At 37.6% G+C, this 23,724-nt stretch overlaps 1 pseudogene; it reads right to left on the bottom strand.

The window, feature by feature from the left end:
* Nucleotides 1-16,319: 16,319 nt before the first annotated feature.
* Nucleotides 16,320-16,436, bottom strand: LOC126031880 (uncharacterized; annotated as a pseudogene).
* Nucleotides 16,437-23,724: the final 7,288 nt, after the last annotated feature.

The following is a 23,724-nucleotide window of genomic DNA, read 5'->3' as shown; positions in this document are numbered from 1 at the left end:
TTGTAAATAGTGCTTCAATGAATATAGGAGTGCAGAGGGCATATTTGTATTTGCGTTTTTGTGTACGTAGGTATATCCCAAGTAATTGTATTGCTAGATCAAAAGGAAGTTCAATTCCTAGCTTTTGAGGAATATCCATATTGTTTTCCAGAAAGGTTGGATTAGTTATCATTCCCACCACCAGAGCATGATAGTTAATTTCTACCTGTATCCACACCAGCACTGGTTGTTCTTGTGATGTGTGCCAATCACAAGATGTAAGATGATATTTCATTGTTGTTTTGCTTTTCTTTTTTTTTTTTTTTTGGTTTTTGGGCCACACCCGGCGGTGCTCAGGGGTTACTCCTGGCTGTCTGCTCAGAAATAGCTCCTGGCAGGCACAGGGGACCATATGGGACACCGGGATTCAAACCAACCACCTTAGGTCCTTGATTGGCTGCTTGCAAGGCAAACACCACTATGTTATCTCTCCAGGCCCTGTTGTTTTGCTTTTCATCTCCTTGATGATTAGTGATGTGGAGCATATTTTTGTATGCCTTTTGGACATCTGTATTTCTTCTTCGAGGAGATGTCTGTTCATTTCTTCTTCCCATTTTCTGACAGGGTTAGATATTTTTTTCTTGTTAAGTTCTGTCAATAACTTGTATATCTTAAATATTCGCCCCCTATCTGATGGGTATTGGTTGAATAGTTTCTTCCATTCCACAGTGGTCTTTGTATCCTAGTCACTGTTTCCTTTGGACAGCAGACAAAAAAATTTCATTTACTAAAGTACCACAGAAACTCAAATATTTTGGAGACAATTAAAGAGGTGAAGGGCCTATTCAAAGAAAACTACAAAATACTGCTTCAAGAAATAAAAGAGGACACAGGAAATGGAGACATATACCCTCTACATGAATTGAGGAGTAAAATAATTAAAATGATAATACTCTCCAAAATTTTGTATAGAATTCAGGTGTCCGCAACCTGTGGCTCCAGAGCCCCTGTGGCTCTTTTGAAGTTTTGCAGCAGCTTGGACAGCAGGGCCGACAGCAGGGGGGCAAGGAGTGGTATCACTTACCTCCACCGCCTCCCCACCTAAGATCTGTGTGGCAGGTTGCCATAGACTTTGCGTTGCTAGGCAACCACAGAGTCCCTGTCCTGGCCAAGCCACCTCCCTCACGTCACAGTGTGTGATGTCACTGAGGACACGCTAAGCGTGCAACTCTGCGCTGGAGAGGAGGAGACTGCTATGAGGGGAAGAGAAGTGCTCACAGAAGGGACACTGAAAAAATTTTTTTTGAAAATTAAAAAAAGAAAAGCAAATAAAAGAAAAAGGGAGAAGGAAAAAGAAGACAGAGAGGCCAGAGGAGGACTGGAGTAAGAGAAAGAGAGGGCTTGCAGTGTGACTGTTACTGGGAGTCAGGCCAGTACAGTGAGTGGAGAAAAAGAGTCTAAAAAGGAAAAAAACAGCAGCCAGGTTAAAAAAAAAATAGCAGATAATAATTTTTGTTGTTGGTTAAATCTAGGAGACAGGTTCTTTTGTAAGGTGATGCTGTAGGAAAGTTGTGGTTATTATATAAAAATATTTTTAAATAAATTAGGGGCCGGAGAGATAGCACAGCGGCGTTTGCCTTGCAAGCAGCCCACACAGAACCTAAGGTGGTTGGTTCGAATCCCGGCGTCCCATGTGGTCTCCCATGCCTGCTATTTCTGAGCAGCTAGCCAGGAGTAACCCCTGAGCACCTCCAGGTGTGGCCCAAAAACCAAAAAAATTTTTTTTAATAAATTAAATTATTATTTACATTTTATATTCATATATGTATGTGAGCAGGTCTTCTCCAACATTAATTATATTAAAAACAAACATCAATCATGCCTCTTTAGATGATAGCTTACAAGCCCGTGTGAAAATGAAGGTAACATCTTACAGCCCTGATGGGCAGACACTATGCACTGAGGTTCAGGAGCAAAAATCTCATTAAACAGGTAAATATTTTAATTAGCTATTAATTTGCACAAATATATTTTACATTGTTAAATGAAAAAGTTCTTTTTTCTTCAGATCGACAGCTAATTGCATGATCCTGTATATAGCATTAAGATAAGAAACAATGTATGCAGTACTAAATTTGTTTTAAATGTCGCAATGGTTTTGAGGCTCCCAGGTTTCCCCCCCCTTCGGAAACGAGTCCAAGTGGCTCTTTATAGCTTAAAGGTTGCAGACCCCTGAATAATTTAATGCAATTCCTCTAAGGATACCCATGACATTTTTTTTTTTTTTTTTGGTTTTTGGGCCACACCCGGCGGTGCTCAGGGGTTACTCCTGGATGTCTGCTCAGAAATAGCTCCTGGCAGGCACGGGGGACCATGTGGGACACCGGGATTCGAACCAACCACCTTTGGTCCTAGATGGGCTGCTTGCAAGGCAAACACCGCTGTGCTATCTCTCCGGGCCCCCCATGACATTTTTTTAAAGAAGTGGATCAAACACTCCTGAAACTCCTTTGGGACAATAAATGCCCACAAATATCTAAAGCAATCCTTAGGAAAAAGAAAATGGAAGGCATCACTTACCCCAACTTTAAATTGTACTACCAAGAAATAGTCATTAAAACAGCGTGGTACTGGAATAAAAGCAGATCCTCAGACCAATGGAATAGACTTGAATTGTCAGCAAATGAACCTCAGACATGCAACCTTTGATAAAGGGGCAAGAAACACAAAGTGGAACAAGGAAAACCTCCCTCCCTCCCTCCCTCCCTACCTCCCTCCCTCCCTCCCTCGCTCCGTTCTTTCTTTCTTCTTTCTTTCTTTCTTTCTTTCTTTCTTTCTTTCTTTCTTTCTTTCTTTCTTTCTTTCTTTCTTTCTTTCTTTCTTTCTTTCTTTCTTTCTTTCTTTCTTTCTTTCTTTCTTTCTTTCTTTCTTTCTTTCTTTCTTTCTTTCTTTCTTTCTTTCTTTCTTTCTTTCTTTCCCTTTTCTTTTCTTTTTTTGAACAACTTTGATATTTCCTATGGCGGTATCAACAATGAATAAGACTTCATTTAATTACACATTATCACTAATATGTTTCTTATGTTTGGATAATAGATATTCTAGCCAGCTCCATTGTGGCTTTGGTTTATAATTTTATAATGTTAGGTAAGCAACTTTTTGTGCTACTGACTTGTATCTTCTTTTTAATTAATCTTTCACATTTACCCAGTGTATCTAAAATGAATAAAGGATCATTTTCACTTTTATCCATTATTAACATTTTGGGGATAAGTGTTAATTGTTAACGACACTTTGCACTGGCTTCACATAGAATTCTTACTTGATTTTCGGGGCTGGGAAGGTGGCGCTAGAGGTAAGGTGTCTGCCTTGCAAGTGCTAGCCAAGGAAGGACTGTGGTTCGATCCCCCAGTGTCCCATATGGTCCCCCCATGCCAGAGGCAATTTCTGAGCTCTTAGCCAGGAGTAACCCCTGAGCATCAAATGGGTATGGCCCCAAAACAAACAAAACAAAACAAAAGAATAAAAAATAACGTGGGGCCGGTGATGTGGCACTAGAGGTAAGGTGTCTGCCTTGCAAGCACTAGCCAAGGAAGGACCACAGTTTGATCTCCCGGTGTTCCATATGGTGCCCCTATGCCAGGGGCAACTTCTGAGTGCTCAGCCAGGAGTAACCCCTGAGCATCAAACGGGTGTGGCCCCAAAACAAAAAAAAGAATTCTTACTTGATTTCCTGACACTCACTTTTTACCTACAAGTAACTTTTTTTTTAGTAGTTCCTGAAGGCAGTATGCTTCTCCTCTACTTCCCCACACTTACAATTGAATTGGCTATTTTTCTTCTGAATCCTGAATCCAGGAATCTAAGATAAACTAAGCTATAAAGACATAGCATAATTTTCTCTTCTTTTGGGTATAGTGCATATTTTAAAACAATTATGTTTTAATTTGGCCAAATTCCCTCTAGGAGAAAAAGAGATCCTGTCTGATTTTAACTTTGCCACCAGCACATAGCACAGTACCTTGCCACTTTCTTAGGAAGTGGTTGCTGAATAATGAACAAATTAATTTTTATTTTATATTAAGAATAGAAAATTATTATTAGTTGTTAAGTTTCACTAAATATAGCATCATGAAATATTAATGCCTTAGTTAACCTAGTTATAAACTTGTTATTAAATCCAGGCTCTGCTATTTACTAGTTGTATAAGCTTCAGCTCATTACTTTTTTCAATTTTTAAAAAAATTACTAAATGAGATATTATTCACAATTTTATTTAATTCTCAAAACAATCATAACATCACATTAAATATTTAGTATTAATAATTGTATTATATTTATATATTTTGGAGATTACATATTAAATATTTGTATTATATTTGTGTAAACAGTGTCAATTACTTTAACTATAATCACTAGCAAGGTAGTTAGTGTATCTACACAAAGTCTTTTGAACTTAATCTTTGTGCATTTCTCTGTTTAAATTTGTTTGTAAATAGTTTCTTTTATATAGCAGCAACTGAAATATCTTGGAGTGCCTAGTTGAATGCCTTTTGAGAAGAGAAAGAGCTTTTATACAGGGACTCTTTTACTATTTCACAGTCGACAAAGTGACTTCCTGTCATGGCTATGTATTGGATGGAATGACCTTTATCAGTTGATGACAGTGATGTAGTAGATGGGGCATTTTCCACTTGACCTTTATACAATGTGCCAGCTTGTCTCCTAACATCAAACAAGTCACAACTGGCAGCCTTGATAGAACACTAACCTGACAGAAGCTCATTGTTTGGTAGGAGACAGACACTGCAGCAGCCCTATTAGCCGTGGAACACAGCAACTTTCATATCCCCAAGGGTGGGTTAGAAATGACTACAACCAAGTCTCTCCCAGAACATTTAGTGTAATTAGCTCCTTTGGGAGTTTTTTATTTATTCAAATTGAATTTTTATCACCACAAACTTGATGACTCTGCGTTGTGCATACTATATTCCTTTTACTTTTTTTTTGTTTCTCTATTCCTATTATCTGCCCAAATAGCACAGGCTATTTTCCTCTCATTTTATCTATTGCCTTTTTTTTTTTTTTTTTTTGCCTTTCCTAAAACTTTATTACTTTTCTTTATTTTCCCACCACTAGGTGATTTTCTCTTGAAGCTTTGCCACATGAGGGCTAAAATACCAACCTTGCAAGTGTACTCCTTTCTCTGGATAGTGGTGGGCAGAGGTGGTTCTGTGAAGCAGGTAGAAAGAGTAGCATGGTTCAGCCTTTCAGCTTTAGTGCAGTAAAGTGCTACTAGGAATGAATGAACTTTGGTTATAGCCTGTGTTTTCATATGAAACTTCAGGAAAAACTACCAGTAATTAATTTATGTCATTTTTTGTGGAACTCAGTGATAGGACTTTGTATTTATGTGGACTAAATGCAATTGCTAGTCCCAGTCATTGATGTTAATAATGGGGCTGAGGAGGAATTTTATTTTGGAACTTGCCTCAGAACTACATCTTATGTGATGTAAAAAATCACACCTTCACTAAAAAATGGGTACCCTATATCTGGTTACTCCACTATACTGGGAACATGATGTAAAACAATAGAAATTAGATTTAAAAAGTTTGCTTATTGAAGTAACCATCTCAATATATTAGATAGCTCTGTACCCTAGTTAAGGCATTGCATTTATTTTTCTACCTTTTAATAATTTCTACATGACAAAGAAAAATGGAAGGAAAAACATTTTATAGTTATTTTATGCATATGTATGGAAGCAAACTCATTTTTTAAGAGCCCATCTCTATCAAAGCATACATATAGTGAGTGGAAATGTAACCTTTTTTCTTTTATTTCTTTTCCTTCTCTCCTCTTTCCCTTCCCCTACCTTTCTCCTCCCCACTCAGACTTCCTGGGGAACTTCTGTATATGTTGGGGACAGAGCCTATATTGGTTTCATGCAAGGCAAGCACCCTACTCACTGTACTGTCTCTTTGGCTTCTACATTTTTTATTTCTTGAAGTACTTCTAAATGAGATTTTGACTTATGTTTCCTGAACTTAAGATAGCAAGTGGGCAGCATAGATGTGGCAGTATTGGAACACTTAAACAATTTATTCAGAATACTGAAAGACTATAAATTGCATATTTTGTTCTGAGGGAATCACAAGGATGATCTTGGAGAGAAAGATTGGAATGGAGAAGGATCTGGAGTAGGAAAATTGGTTTTATTTGTTAGTACTACTGTAAGATTTTATCTTAAGAAGAGGTTATTGCAAACAAAACAAACCAAAAAATGCACACATAAAATATCCATAAAAATATCTAAGAATAGAGGCTGGAGTGATAGCACAGAGGTAAGGCATTTGCCTTGCATGCTGCCAACCTGGGACAGACCTGGGTTCAATCCCTGGCATCTTATATGTTCCCCTGAGCCTGCCAGGAGTTATTTCTGAACACAGAGCCAGGAGTAACCCCTGAGCACTGCTGGGTATGGCCCCAAATAAGAAAAAAATTCACAAAACTCCAAAATACATAGAAATACTTGAAAAGCATCACCATAATTCTTTAAAATGATGTCTCAGAAGCTCTGAAACAATGCAGAAAGGAAGAAAAAATTCTTTTTATAATATTTACTTAATTTTTTTTTGAGTGGAAGCTTTCTATTTTGAATACTAAACACAAAATATTTGAGATGCTCAACCAATAAGGATGATGACATTTGAGTCAATGGGGTTTTGAACAGTAAGGACACGATTGTCAAGCAGGCTTTATTCTGAAACCAATCCTAGTTATCCCACTGGTACAAGTGCTGCTGATTAGCTCATGCAAGTGTGGCATCCAGCATAAACAACTGTGCTTCAAATGCTGTTAGTCCCAGTCAAGGATGTTATTTTGTGTCTATTCCACTTAGAAGTATTCATTTTCTTCTTGGCAGCTGGAACCAATTGCTTTGGATCCAGCATGCAAGCTTCAACATCCTCAACTGAACTCCTATTAATGAAACTCTCCACATTTAAATACAGCAAAGCAGCTATCCACACAACACTAATGCAAGGCCATTATTTTCTCAAGACATAGATTATAGAAAAAAAGAATTCAGGGATGGGGAAATACTTGAGATAAGGGGGAATTTTTCTTTTCTTTTCTTTTCTTTTTTACCCAAAGAGTGATTGTTTGGAGGCTGGATGTGAGCTTGAGATTTGATTGTATGTTTTTGCCCTCCTTGTCTGCTCAGGGCTTATTCCTGGCTCTGCATAAAGGATCATTCCTGACAGTGCTCAGGGGACTATATAGGGGTCTGGGATTCAATTCTGGTTAGCTGCATGTAAGGCAAGTGTACTATTTCTCCATCCTCAACCCTTTCTAATTTCTTTCCTGAAAAATTTCATCATCTATCATATCTTAATAAATGGCTATTCATCCTTTGTTTTAGTAATTAAGAGTTTTGTAGAAAAATGGTTTTTTTGGGGAGAGGGGTCACACCCGGCAGCACTCAGGGGTTACTACTGGCTCTATGCTCAGAAATAGAGAAATATGGGATGATGGGATTCGAACCACTGTTCTTCTGCATGTAAGGCAAATGCTGTACCTCTATGCTATCTCTCTGGCCCCTAGAAAAATGTTTTTTTTTTTTTTAATTTTTTTATTTAAACACCTTGGTTTACAAACATGATTGTGGTTGGGTTTCAGTCATATAAGATGACACCCCCCCATCACCATTGCAACATTCCCATCTCCAATGTCCCAAATATCCCTCCTCTCCTCCCCGCCCCACCTGTACTCTAGACAGGTTTTCTATTTCCCTCATACATTCTTATTGTTAGGATAGTTCGCAATGTAGTTACTTCTCTAACTAAACTCATCACTCTTTGTGGTGAGGTTCATGAGGTGGGCTGTAACGTCCAGCCCTCCTCTCTTTTGTCTCTGAAAATTGTTGAGAAATGTCTTTCATTTTTCTTAAAACCCATAGATGAGTGAGTTTTTTTTAAGCCACAAATAAATAGAAAAATATGCTATGACTAATTTCACTTATTTGAGTGAAATTTTGAAGTCTTTAGAACAATAACTGTTTCTCCCCTTGGTGGCAGTATGTCCCCATTGCAGGCAACATCTAGGCAAGAAGTTAGGAAGTCTTGGAAGCTCAGGTTTGTTCTCTCTCTCTCTCTCTCTCTCTCTCTCTCTCTCTCTCTCTCTCTCTCTCTCTCTCTCTCTCTCCCCTACTCTCCCTCTCTCCCCATCTCTCTCCCTCTCTCTCTCCCTCTCTCTCCCCTTCTTTCTCCCTCTCTCCCTCCCTCTCTCTCCCCTCTCCCTCTCTTTCTCCCTCCCTCTCTCCCCCCTCTCCCTCCTTCCCTACATATACATATATATGTATATATATGACATACATATATATGTCAAAGGTTAAGTATCTTATAGCATGCTTTTTTTTTTTAACCAGACCTTGTAATGGCACAGAGGAGATATTAAAAATATCAGTTTAGGGGCTGGAGAGATAGTACAGCGATGTTTGCCTTGCAAGCAGCCGACCCAGAACCTAAGGTGGTTGGTTTGAATCCCAGCATCCCATATGGTCCGTGCCTGCCAGGAGCTATTTCTGAGCAGATCGCCAGGAGTAACCCCTGAGCACTGCCGGGTGTGGCCCAAAAACCAAGCAAACAAACAAAAAAAAATATCAGTTTATAGTTCAAAGATTCTAGTTAGCTCTGGTGATTATTGTCTCATTAATCAGCTTATTACAGTCTCAGCTATTTAATTTATTGTCAAATTCAAGCTTCTGTTCCCCACTTCCCTCCTCTTATTAGAGATTCTGAAGCCACTGGAACTCACTGGGGATAAAGAATGATGATTCATTATCTCTCTCTCCTTCACTCTTTGAGGTATTGTAGGTATGCTATAATATCCTAAATTACTGCGGATTTTAAATATATAACAAGATTGTTTTATCCAGTCTTATAGTGCAAATAACAATCTTTTGGGTTTATTTTGGGGGGGAGGATTGCGTATAAGAAAAGTACACTGAGCACTTTAGTGTTATAGCTTTTAATGTATGGTCCTCAGGAATCAACAGTAACTTCTATTTCAAGACAACAATCCCAGAAACAACTTCTTAGCAATTCATGACCTGGGTTTACATAGTTATCAATCTGATTGGTTGTCAATCTGATTGGTTACAAATGGCACCCGGATATCACCAGTTATATCACCTTTTGTATAGCACCCAGATGGCATATATAGAGATTTAACTTGCCTCCCTTACTTCCACTGTAATACCATGGATGATGTCTGGAAAAAGTTTTCTAGGTCAGTGACTTTTAGCTTTAAACAGTGACTCAGTAAAAAATTCACCATGATATTATACCTACATGCATACATACGTATGTACAAACATATACTGAACAATAAGGTGGCCCACTATGACACTGGCTTTGTTCTATTCTAGTTTATGGAAAATAAACATTGACCTATATCTTCTTAATTTGCATTTCCACTTTAGATGCCTTATGGCTCGTGCCACCACTCTGACCCCCCCGATTTGAATATATTTTTAATTAAATAATTCTTTATTTAAGCACTGCAATTACAAACAATTGTAGTTGGGTTTCAGTCACAACATGAACACGCCCCTTCACCTATGCAACCTTCTCATCACCAATGCCCCCATCTTTTCCCTTCTCTATTTCCCACCTATATTTGAGACAGGCTTTCTACATCCCTCATTCACTGACATTGTTATTATAATTATCAGCATTATTTCTCATTAGTTATATATAACCCAAATATATAGTTCTCAGTAGTTATTTCTCTAATTGCACTCACCAGTCTATGAGGTGAGCTTCATATCTTGAGCCGGTCCTTCTGACTCTCATCTCTGGGAATTATTTCAATGTCTTTAATTTTTCTTAAAACCCATAGATGAGTGAGGCTATTCTGTGTCTCTCCCTCTGACTTATTTCACTCAGCATAATAGATTCCATGTACATCCACATATAGGAAAATTTCATGACTTCATCTCTCCGGATGGCTGCATAATATTCCATTGTGTATATGTACCACAGTTTCTTTAGCCATTCATCTGTTGAAAGGCATCTTGGTTGTTTCGAGTCTGTCTATTGTAAAAAGTGCTGCGATGAATATAGGTGTGAGGAAGGGATTTTTTGTATTGTATTTTTTATTATAAATTTTTATTTTGACTATATTAGCTTACATATCTTTCACAGTAATATTTTGGGTACATATTAACATAGAATCAGGGGAATTCCCATCACCAAATTTGCCCTCCCTCCACCTCCGTTCCCACTCTGCATCTCATATCCCCCACCCTCACCCCCTGGGTTGCTAAAATAAGTGGTCCCCTCTGTGTCTAGTTACTACTTAGTTACTACCTAAGTAACTAAGGGAGCATCTGTTTGGTCCTGGTACTCTCCCTTACTTTCCCCTCTATTTGAGAGGCAGAACTAGATAGTTCAAATTAGGTGGCTTTGCTTGAAAAAAAAAAGCAAAGCAATAAAATGGGGTAAAAATCAAAAAAGCCGAAAATGGGCAGAGTCCTTCTAGAGGCTCTCAACCTCAGTTGAGAGAGGAAAGGAAACAAGGAATTGAAACACCACAACAATACAAAAAGAAGTATCAAATAACATATCCAGTGAGCACTACAGCAATTTGTGTTCCTAGGGTATATCCCTAGAAGTAGTGTAGCTGTATCAAATGGGAGCTCAATGTCCAGTTTTTGAGGAATCTCCATATTGTTTTCCATAAGGGCTGGACTAGACAACATGCCCATCAGCAGTGAATGAGAATTTCTTTCTCTCCACATCCCCGCCAGCACTGATTGTTCTTGTTCTTTGTGATATGTGCCAGTCTCTGTGGTGTGAGATGGTACCTCATTGTTGTTTTGATTTGTGTCTCCCTGATAATTAGTGATGTGGAACATTTTTTTCATGAGCCTTTTGGCCATTTGTATTTCTTCTTTGAGAAATTGTTCATTTCTCCCCATTTTTTGATGGGGATAGATGTTTTTTCTCGTTAAGTTCTGTCTGTATCTTGTATATCTTAGATATTAGCTCCTTATCTGATGGGTATTGGGTAAATAGCTTCTCCCATTCTGTGGTGGCTTTTGTATCCTAGGCATAATTTCCTTGGAGGTGCAGAAGCTTCTCAGTTTAATATAATTCCATTTGTGTATCTCTGTTCTGACTTGTTTAGAGAGTGCTGTTTTTTTCTTGGAGATACCTTTAGTTTCAATGTCCTGGAGTGTTTTACCTGCATATTTTTCTATATAGCATATGGTTTCAATTCTGATATCAAGATCTTTAATCCATTTGCATTTGACATTGGTGCATGGTGTTAGCTAGAGGTCTGAGTTCATTTTTTGCAAGTGACTGACCAGTTGTGCCAACATCAGTTGTTGAAAATGCTTTCCTTGCTACATTTTGCATTCCTTACCCTTTTATCAAAAATTAATTGATTGTATATCTGGGGAGCATTCTCTGAATACTCTAGTCTATTCCACTGATCTGAGTGTCTGTCTTTATTCCAATACCATGCTGTTTTAATGACTATTGCTTTGTAATACAATTTCAAGTTGAGAAAACTGATGCCTTCCATATTCCTTTTCCCAAGGGTTGCTCTTGCTATTCTTGGGTGTTTATTGTTCCAGATGAATTTCAGGAGTGTTTAATCCACTTCTTTGAAGAATGTTATGGGTATCTTTAGAGAGATTGCCTTAAATCTGTACAATGCCTTGGGGAGTATTGCCATTTTAATGATGTTAATACTCCCAATCTATGAGCAATCATTTCTGCATATCCTCTTTTATTTCTTGAAGCAGGATTTTGTAGTTTTTTTTCTATAAGTCCTTCACATCTTTATTTAAGTTGACTCCAAGATATTTGAGTTTGTGTGGCACTAATGTAAATGAGATTGCATTTTTGATATCCATTTCTTCTCTATCATTATTGATGTGAAGAAGGCCATTGATTTTTGGGTGTTAATGTGTAGCCTGCCACATTGCTATATAAATCTATTGTTTCTAGAAGTTTTTTGGCAGAGTCTTTAGGGTTTTCTAAATATAGTAGCATGTCATCTACAAACAGAGAGAGCTTGATTTCTTCCTTCTTACTGGGATGCCCTTGGTGTCCTTTTCTTGCCTAATCGCTATGACAAGAACTTTCAGCACTATGTTTAATAGTAGTGGTGAGAGAGGGAAGCCTTGTCTTGTACCGGATTTTAGAGGAAAGGCTTTTAATTTATCTCCATTTAGAAAAATATTTGCCATATTTTGGGTAGATTGTCTCTACTATATTGAGAAAAGTTTCTTCTATTCCCATCTTGATGAGATTTTTTTTTTTATCAAGAATTGGTTGTTGGACCTATCAAATGCTTTCTTTGCATCTATTGGTATGATCATATGGTTTTTATTTTTTTTGTTGATATGATGTATTATGTTGATTGATTTATGTATGTTAAACCATCCTTGCATTCCTGGGATGAAACCTACTTGATCGTGGTGAATGACCTTCTTGATGAGGCATTGGATCCTGTTGGCCAGAATTTTGTTGAAGATCTTTGCATCTGTGTTCATCAGAGATATTGGTCTGAAATTTTCTTTCTTTGCAGCATATCTGTCTGGTTTTGGTATCAAAGTGATGTTAGCTTCGTAAAAGCTGTTTGGAAGTGTTCCTGATTCTTCAATTTCATGAAAGAGCCTGAAGAGCATTGGTAGAACTTTCTCTTGAAAGGTTTGAAAGAATTTGCTAGTGAATCCATTCGGGCCTGGGCTTTTGCTTTTGGGAAGACTTTTGATGACCATTTTAATTTCCTCAGTAGTGATTTTTCTGTTTAGATATGCAAGATCATCTGGTTTAACCATGGAAGATTATAAGAATACAAGTATTTATCCATTTCCTCCAGGTTTTCATGTTTCGTGACATAGAGTTTCTCAAAGTAGTCTCTGATTACCCTTTGAATCTCTGCAGTATCTGTGCTGATCTCCCCCTTTTCATTCTTGATCCGGTGTATTAGATTTCTCTCTCTGTTTTATTTGTTAGTTTTGCTACTGGTTTATCGTTCTTGTTTATTTTTTCAAAGAACCAACTTTCACTTTCTTTTAAAATTGTTCTTTGAATTTTCATTTTATTGATTTCTTCTGTTTTGTTATTTCCTTTTGCTTACCTATTTTTGGTTATTTTTTGGTCATTTTCTAGTTATAAAAGCTGTGTAATTAATCTTTTTATATAGGCTACTTCTTCCTTTCTGATCTGTGCTTGCAAGGTCATAAATTTTCCTCTTAGTACTGCTTTTGTTGTGTCCCATAAATTCTGACAATTTGTTTCTTCATTGTTATTTATTCCCAGGAATGTTTTGACTACCTTTTTGATTTCATTTCTGACCCACTGGTTGTTCAATAATTAACTGTTTAGTTTCAAAGTTTTTCTCCTGTGTTTCTTCTGTGTTTTCTATTAAAGCTTTATCTTCTGTGTTTCTTTGTAGTTCATATCCAATTTCATTGACTTGTGGTCTGTGAAGGTAGTTTGTAATATTTCTATCCTCTTGGCTTTATGGAGATATGTTTTATGGGCCAGCATGTGGTCTATCCTGGACAATGATTGGAGAAGCATTGGAGAAGAAGCATTGGAGAATAATGTGTATCCAGTTTTCTGGGGATGGAGTGCCCTATATATATAGACACATATCTACTAGTCTACTTTCTTTCATTTCTCTTTTCAGAGCTAATACAGTCTTGTTAAATTTTAACCTGGTTGATCTATCAAGTGGTATCAAGTATTGTGTTGATATTGATATTTTCTTTCAGATTTGACAAGAGTTGTATTAAATATTTTGCAGGTTCATCAGTGGGTGCATATATGTTTAAGAGTGTGATTTATTCTTGTGCATATCCTTTTAGTACAAAATAACCATCTTTGTTCCTTATAACTTTCCTGAGTCTAAAGTTTGTTTCCTTTTATACTAATATGGCTACTCCACCTTTTTTTAAGGGTGTTGTTTGCTTGGATAATTTTTCTCCATCCTTTGATGGTGAGTTTATACTTGTTTTGATTATTCATATGTGTTTCTTGTAGGTAGCAAAATCTTGGATTCAGCTTTTTGATTCATATGCCACTCTGACTCTTAATTGGTGTATTTTGTCCGCTGATATTGAGAGAAATAATTGTCATGGGATTTACTGTCTTTTTGTGTAAAAGTCTGGTGTATCTGTTGGTCTTTCTTTAAAGTAGACCTTTCAGCTTTCTTTTAAGACTAATTTTGAGTCTGTAAAGTTTCTGAGCTCTTGCTTTATCTGTGAAGCCATGTATATGTCCTTCAAACCTGAAAATGAGTCTAGCTGGGTATAATATTCTAGGTGAAGCATTCAATTCATTGAGTTTTGACACTATATCCCATCACTGCCTTCTGGATTTGATGGTTTCTTGTGACAGGTCTTTTGTAAATCTTAAGGATGCTCCTTTGAATGTAATTTCCTTTTTTGACCTTGCTGCTTTTAGTATTCTATCCCTATCTGTGGGATTCATCATTGTGACTAGGATGTGTCATGGGGTCCTTTTCTTTGGGTCTCTTTTAGCTGGTACTCATCAGGAATGCAGAATTTGGTTGCATGCAGTCTTTAGCTCTGGAAGTGTCTCAGTAATGATGTCCTTAATTGTTGATTCTTCCTGGAGATTTTCTTCCTGGGTCTCTGTGACTCCAATGATTCTTACGTTGTTTCTGTTGAATTTATCAAAGACTTCAATTTTCATCTGCTCACATTCCTTGCGTACTTTTTCCATTGTCTGGTCATTTATTTGCTTTGAGTTTTTTCCCCTCTCTCTTCTGCTGTATGGAATTGTTCTGTATCTCTTCTTCCAGCTCACTGATTCTGTCCTCAGCTTCTGTTACTCTGTTCGAGAGGCTTTCTATTGAGGTTTTTATTTCATCTACCAAGTTTTTCAGTCCTGTTATTTTAGTCTGGAGTTTTCTGATTTCTATATTTGTGGTCTGTTCAGCCCATTCTATGTTTTCTTTGAGTTCCATGAACATCCTCCATATTTCTACTCTAATCTCCTTATCCGAGAGGCTAATTAGGTGGTTGGCATTTTTCGGGTCATCAGAGCTGCCATCTTCATTTAATATTTCTGATGTCGGCTTGTGTTTTTTTTTTCCCCATTGTCAACCTTGCTGTGTGGTTTTTCCCTATGTTTTATGGTGAAGTTAATTTACTAGAGATGTGCGTGACCACAAAGCAAAGCAGAGGAACTGTGTTCTCTGGCCCCAACCTGCTCAGGTATTGGTTTTAACCTGCAGCACTGAGGCACCTTCAGTAAAGGCATCAGCAGTGGTGACCCAGACACTCTGTTCAGGCATGTCCAGGGCACCTCAGTCTCTCAATTTCTTTCGGGGATTCTGTGCTGGGGTTGGTCTCTTGATTTCTGATTTCTTCATTGTACTTCCTTTCCACCAACTTTTTATCAACTTTGAAGATGTCGTCAGTTGAAACTACGGGCTCTAAGACTTTGAAAACATTTAATTCCCACTGGATGAAATATATCCTCTTCTATGAAGAGAAACTTTTTAAAAGAAGAAATAGAAATTACCAAAAGGCACATAAAATGCCCCACATCATTAATCATAAGAAAGATGCAGATCAAAACAAAAATGAGATATCATCTCACACCACAGAAACTGGTGCATATTAAAAAGAACAACTTCTTGTTCTAGGGATCATTATGAAGGGACCATTATGACAATGCTAGTTGGAAATTATTACACTAGATGAGAACTAGGTGCTGAAAGGGGAAAGTGATATGCATGACACCCTTTCAGTAACAGTATTGCAAACCATGGTGTTTAAAAACAATAAGAAGAGAGAGAGAGAAAGAAAGAGTAAAGAGATAGAGATGTCTGCTAAATAGGCAGATTTATGGGGCAATGGGAAGGAAATGAGGGAAATTCTTAGAGGGAAATGACTCATAGAGGACAACTCCAAGGACTGCAGAGTTGTAGTGCCCACTATTTAACCAGAGGCCCATTATTAGAGATGCATTTGACTCCACAGCCATCAGGGATTAGACATTTTCAATCACTATATCTTTAGATTAAATCACCTTATATCTAGATTAAACTTGAAGCACTGATTCCTGGAAACATAGATATACCAGAGGTCATAGAACTTGACTGGCCCAGCACAAAGTGTCAGTCACATACTCTTTATTTTGCAGTTTGGTTTGAAGACATAATGAGTTGGCCACTATGGATCCAGTCACCATGACCTGTGGCTTTCCAAAGTTGCTCAAATACCCATTCGAAGCCTAAAATTGGGGCAGATATGAAAGAAGACAAAAATGTTTACTGCAAAAGATTTTCTCCAAGATACCTTGGAATACCTCATAAAAACCCCAGACTACATAAACTACCAAGAAGACTACATATCAGGTCCTAAAGGCAGAGGTCATGATTAGCTTAACTGGTTGTAATAAGTTTGCCTTTTTCTAGAATCAGAATGACTCTTTCTTATTGAGATTTAGAAGACCCATTTAAACTTTACAATCAATTTTTGTCAGCTTACATGTATTGCAAACATTTTTCTCACTTTGTGACTTGATTTTATATTTTCAAAAATATTTTGATGAATAAAGTTACTAACATTAAGTCAATATTAGTTCTTTTGCATTCAATTTGAGAATTCTTTTAAATTCTCATGGGTACTTGAATTAGACTCTATGTGATTGGACAGCAACTATCCAACCCCAAACCCCAGATCCCAGCTGTAGAACTGACACAGTTCCCTGAAACAGCACCAGAAATCAAACACCCTAATGGGAGTGCCTCATACTGCTCTGGCACTAACTTGCTCCAAGTTGATATGACAGCCTGACTATGAGGAAACACCAAAAGCTTGATCTAAGAGTGGGTTGCCCTACCTCATTGCCTAATGGTAAGATGAAATCATTCTGTACTTAGATCTGTGTAAAAACTAAGATTACTAACTACAGAAGACTGACTTTAACAACTGAAACTGAGCAGAAATTTTCTTGGGACCAAAAAGAAAGACCCTTGCTTAGCTTTGACCTAGTATTTGCACAAATACCAAGATCTCTAATTCCAGAGGTCTAACTTTGACAACCACGACTGAGCAGAACTTCTGGAACCATAAAGAAAGTCTCTATCCTAGACTTTGTCCGATGACCTGTGAAAATACCAGGATCTCTAATGACAGAGGACTGATTTTGACAGCCACACTGAGCAGAATATTTCCTGGAACCATAAAAAAGACCTTGGGGTTTGACAATGAGCATGTCCGAAGCCTACAGCTGTTCTCATGACAGTTTGTTTCAAAGGTGGAGAAGCCCAGTATCTCCTAAGCCAAGGAAATTCCCTTTCTAATTTCCCCAAACTTACTGTGCCTATGCAAAACAAAGCCAAAACCAAAATAAAAAACAAAGAAAGAAAACATTGTCACACCAACACACCAGCTCCCCTTCCTTTTTTTTTCTTTCTCTTGATAGTGTTGTTTTGTTGTTGTATTTTAGTTGTTGTTGTGTTTTTGTGTCATTGCTTGTTTGTTTTTTTCTTTTTCTTTCTTATTTTAAATCTATATTTATAGCCTCTAGACGGGCTTCTCCCAGATTTTTTCACCCCAAGAAAACACAGAACTTGAATCATCTTGTTCTGCCTCAAAAACTGAGGGGGGGGGGGAAAGTGGATGGTATCAGGAGCAAACACTTGCATGAATATTGAGTGGAAATAAAATTGATCAGACCTAAACACCAAACCCAAAGTCAATGACAACAGAATCAAGATAACCCAATCTTCAACAAGCTATACATAAAGGAGACCTGTTAAACTAGCAGTCCAGGGGGCAAGGGGGGCAGTAGGTGATGCATGCTGAGAACAGGGGTGGAGGGAGGACAACAGTGGTGGTGGGAATGGCCCTAATTCATTGTCACTATGTACCTTAAATATAACTGTGAAAGACTTGTAATTCACATTGGTCACAATAAAAATATTAAAAAACATTTTATATTCTACAAGTTTTATTCATTTACTTTTTATATTTTATCTCTACCCCACCTAAAATTGATATTTATATAGTGTATACATTAGTCATAATTTGATCACCCTATAAGATCCAGTGGATAAAATAAAGTATTAGAGAAGACTATCCTTTCACTGTACTTTGTCTGAAATAATGCTCTCATAACATTCTTTGATTCACTGAAGGGTCCAGTCATATAAGACCCCCATGCCTAAACACAATCCCACACTTCACATTACAGATGCTGCTCTCAATCCCAGGTTAATTATGATTATAAATATGAATGATTCTAAATTAGAAACTTGAGAATCTCATCATTAGGTCTGATGAGTTTACTAGAGTGACTCAAAAATTAAGAGAACATTCTATTTATTAAATTAGCAGTTTAGAACACAAAGACACAATTTGGGAACACCTAGATAAAACTGCATAGAGAAACATAGATAAGAAGGAGCATCATTCCTAGGTGCATTGCTTTTCCTGAAACTCTATGTGTTCATGAACCAGAAGTTCTTTTAACTTTCCGCTCCTGTTTTTTTAAACAGCCTTTATTACATAGAAACAAATGATTAAACTATTGTTCTTTGACAGTTGAACTGATTAAGTCAACCTCTCTCCCTTTCCCAGTAGTCTACAAGTTAAGAATATATGTTCTAGCCTGTCAGTCATAATGTTGGTTCCACTAGCAATAACACCTTCCTTGGGTGATTTCAAAACTTTATCTCATTGACTGTAACTAGAAACACCTTTTGCTTTTATCACTTAGTGGTCACCACCTGGATATACTAAGGAATAACTCCTGACTCTGCACCCAGGAATGCTCCTGGTGGGGCCTGAGGGACCATATGCTGTCCTGGGAACAGAACCTGGACAGGCTGTGTGCCAGGCAAATATACTACCAGCTGCTTGGTTTAGGGACTGAAACTTCAATTTATTTTTGGAAATTTTTCCCTTTGTGATGGCCATCATGTGCTTTACTTCTACAATACTTTAGTTTATAAAAGTAATTATTATTGTTGTCTGTATATCAACCTCAATTTTTAACCTTGTTTCTCTTTTTTTAAATTTATGGATGCACATCCTTGCTTCTGGTTGCTTTATGGCTGTGCTCCCAGGGAATAGTTTGTTTTTATTCATCTGAAAGATATTTTACTTTTTTGGTTTGTTTTTAGGCCACACTTCATGACACTCAGGGATTTCTCCTATCTCTGTGCTCAAAAGTAATTTTTCTCAGCATCAAGTTCATACTACTTACATCATTAGTTTATCTTAGCTGATAAGAAGCTCCTATAGAAGGGTATGCCTTTTTTTTATTTTTTGGTTTTTTTGCCACACCCAGCAATGCTCAGGGGTTAGTCCTGGCTGGCACGGGGTACCATATGGGACACTGCGATTCGAACCAACCACCTTTGGTCCTGGATCGGCTGCTTGCAAGGCAAACGCTGCTGTGTTATCTCTCAGGGCCCAGGGTATGCCTTTTTTACTAGCTAAAGTTCACTTTTTTCTACTGCTTCCTGCAAGAGTCTGCTTATTAGTTATTTTTGTTTGTATTAACTATTAACTATATTACTTATTTATATTATCTGTGTAAATATGTGTTGGTTGAGTAAAATCACGAGGGAGGAATAGATTAGGAACTGATAAAAGAGCAATGTTATTTCAACAGGGACAATTGAGGACCGGGAACTCACAAAAAGTAAATTGTTAACTGCAAGATACCCATTATTTTTTGCACAATATAATAGTTGTTTACATAGTTATGATGAAATAACACTGAATTAATTTTTGTACCTAAGTGTCAAATATCCATTGCTTATAAAAGTGTAGGAATTTGGTTGGGAAGCTTGTTGTATGCTTATCCACAGTCCAGGGGCAGCTCGTCTGTAGAAGATGAGGGGCAGATAGATGATTTATGGGTTACTGCATATACAACCATTCTGTCCCTACCCCGTGGACTAAGGTCTGAAGGTGAAAGATAGACCTCTTTATTCCAATACCATGCTGTTTTGATAACTATTGCTTTGTAGTACAGTTTAAAGTTGGGGAAAGTAATTCCTCCCATATTCTTTTTCCCAATAATTGCTTTAGCTATTCTAGGGTGTTTATTGTTCCAAATGAATTTCAAAAGTGCCCGATCCACTTCTTTGAAGAATGTCATGGGTATCTTTAGAGGGATCTCATTAAATCTGTGCAATGCTTGGAGAATATTGCCATTTTAATGATGTGAATCTTGCCAATCCATGAGCAGGGTAAGTGCTTCCATTTCCGCATGTCCTCTCTTACTTCTTGTAGCAGAGTTTTATGGTTTTCTTTGTATAGGTCCTTCACATTTTTAGTTAAGTTGATTCCAAGATATTTGAGTTTGTGCGGCACTATTGTGAATGGGGTTGTTTTCTTGATGTCCATTTCTTCCTTATTACTATTGGTGTATGGAAAGGCCATTGATTTTTGGGTGTTAATTTTGTAGCCTTCCACCTTGCTATATGAGTCTATTGTTTCTAGAAGCTTTTTGGTAGAATCTTTAGGGTTTTCTAGGTAGAGTATCATGTCATCTGCAAACAGCGAGAGCTTGACTTCTTCCTTTCCTACCTGGATTCCCTTGATATAATTATCAAAACAGCATTGTATTGGAATAAAGACAGGCCCTCAGATCAGTAGAATAGGCTTGAATACTCAGAGAATGTTCCCCAGACATACAATCACCTACTTTTTGATAAACGAAATCCTAAATGGAACAAAGAAAGCCTCTTCAACAAGTGGTGTTGGCACAACTGGCTAGCCACTTGCAAAAAATTGAACTTAGATCCCCAGCTAACATCATATACTAAGGTAAAATCCAAATGGATGAAAGACCTCGATATCAGACCCGAAACCATAAGATATATAGAACAACACGTAGGTAAAACACTCCAGGACATTAAGACTAAAGGCATCTTCAAAGAGAAAACTGCACTCTCCAAGTAAGTGAAAGCAGAGATTAACAGATGGGAATATTTTAAACTGAGAAGCTTCTGCACCTCAAAAGAAATAGCACCCAGGATACAAGAGCCCCCCACTGAGTGGTAGAAACTATTCACCAAATATCCACCAGATAAGGGGCTAATCTCCAAAATATACAAGGCACTGACAGAACTTTACAAGAAAAAAAATCTAATCCCATCAAAAAATGGGGAGAAGAAATGGACAGACACTTTGACAAAGAAATACAAATGGCCAAAAGACACATAAAAAATGCTCTACATCACTAATCATCAGGGAGTGCAAATCAAAACAACTATGATGTACCACCTCACACCCCAGAGATTGGCACACATCACAAAGAATGAGAACAAGTAGTGTTGGCAGGGATGTGGAGAGAAAGGAACTCTTATCCACTGCTGGTGGGAATGCCGTCTAGTTCAACCTTTATGAAAGCAATATGGAGATTCCTTCAAAAACTGGAAATCGAGCTCCCATACGACCTAGCTATACCATTCCTAGGAATATACCCTAGGAACACAAAAATACAATACAAAAATCCCTTCCTTACACCTATATTCATTGCAGCACTATTTACCATAGCAAGACTCTGGAAACAGCCAAGATGCCCTTCAACAGATGAATGGCTAAAGAAACTGTGGTACATATACACAATGGAATATTATGCAGCTGTCAGGAGAGATAAAGTCATGAAATTTTCCTATACATGGATGTACCTGGAATCTATTATGCTCAGTGAAATAAGTCAGAGAGAGAGAGAAAGATGCAGAATGGTCTCATTTTAAGAAAAATAAAAGACATTCTTGCAATAATAACTTTTAGACACAAAAAGGAAAAGAGCTGGAAGTTACAGCCCACCTCATGAAGCTCACCACAAACAGGGATGAGTTTAGTTAGAGAAATAACTAAGTTTTGAACTATCCTAATAATGAGAATGTATGAGGGAAAGAGAAAGCCTGTCTAGAGTACAGGCGGGGATTGGGTTGGGAGGAGGGAAATTTGGGACATTGGTGATGGGAATGTTGCACTGGTGATGGGTGGTGTTCTTTACATGACTGAAACCCAAACACAATCATGTATGTAATAAATTTGTTTAAATAATAAAAAAAAGAAATAGACCTCTTCTCAGACACTTGAGGAGAGGCAGACTTACCTAAACTCACCTTCTTAACTGTGTCTTCAGTGAAGAAAAAGAGATTTGTTTATCTTTATAGGCTTAAAAGAGGCCCTATTGTAAGAGATGCTTTAGAATCACACTCAAATAAGGAATTCTCATGAAATCATACAAAAAGTTTAAAAAGTAAAAAAAAAAAAATTCTTTACTTGCAAGCAGCCAATCCAGGACCTAAGGTGGTTGGTTCGAATTCCAGTGTCCCATATGGTCCCATGTGCCTGCCAGGAGCTATTTCTGAGCAGACAGCCAGGAGTAACCCCTGAGCACCACCGGGTGTGGCCCAAAAGCCAAAAGCCAAAAAAAAAAAAAAAAAAAAAATCCTTTAATATTATTAAAAATAATGTAGGAATTTCATAGAAACTTAAAATATATAAGAGCCAGGGTTAGAAAGTACAGCATGTTGAGCAGTAGCCTTGCATGTGAATGGCCCAGGTTCAATCTCTGTCACCACACTGCCACGCTGTGACATAAGTCACCTCCAGATTTTTTTTTTGTTTTTTTTTTTTGGTTTTTGGGTCATACTCAGCAGCGCTCAAGGGTCACTCCTGGCTCTATGCTCAGAAATCGCTCCTGGCAGGCTCGGGGGACCACGTGGGATGCCAGAATTCAAACCACTGTCCTTCTGCATGCAAGGCAAATGCCTTACCTTCATGCTATCTCTTCGGCCCCTCACCTCCAGATGTATCTGCAGATTTTCCTGGAGCAGTAACCTGACAAAGCCCCAAGAAAAATTTTAGCCAGCAGACTCATTGGTGGATGTTAATTATACCTCCTACATGGATTACTGGCAATATTTCTGAAATTCATGACATGATAGTGACATTAAAATTTCTTTCTTACTATCTGGCACATTCTCTACCTGGCAAAATTACAGGCCAAAATTACAGGCCTCAGTCAATGACTCAGGGAAATTTTCAGCACCAAGTCTACAAAGAGTTTCCCTACTGGCCAAATAAATCTGCATCCCAAAAGTCTAGGACCAGCTAAGATGCAACCCCCCCTTCTCCTTATGCTACTTCCTCCCTTTTAGTATGGGATACTCTTCACCCATAATAGCTAGTTTTTGATATGTATATTTTAGGGCTGCTGTCATTGTGTCTCTTTTTCTATGACTCCCTGCCTTTTATCAATGCAGATTTTTTTTCATACCAAAGACTGTATATATATTACTGATATGGAAGAGTAAATTTGTCTCACATCTATTGAAGACGTGGGTCCACAAACAATGTATTTTGTGTGGTTTCATTATTTCATATTTGGCCACTCGTGTTACCCGTTTTCCTCTCGTGAAGGATTTTTTCCCCACTAGAGATGCTGAGACACAAGACACCTGCAGTACCACACATGTCCCCCAGAACTACCAGAAGTGATCCCTGAACAAAGATCTAGGGTCCCTGAGTTTCATTAAGTATAGTGAGTCCCCTCAAGTATAGTGAGTCCTATCAAGTATTGTGTCAAAACAACAATAAAAATATTTAAAAGAGCAAACAAAATTTGTCATTTCTGGTTCTATCTGTACTCTAATAGCTCCAATTAAAACTTACAGCTTAACAAATAAAATATAATTTTTTGG

The sequence above is a fragment of the Suncus etruscus genome, chromosome 15, assembly GCF_024139225.1.
Source record: "Suncus etruscus isolate mSunEtr1 chromosome 15, mSunEtr1.pri.cur, whole genome shotgun sequence".
Classification (NCBI taxonomy): Eukaryota; Metazoa; Chordata; class Mammalia; order Eulipotyphla; family Soricidae; genus Suncus; species Suncus etruscus.
The sequence above is the reverse complement of the archived record's forward strand: the minus strand, read 5'-3'. Positions and strand labels throughout refer to the sequence as shown.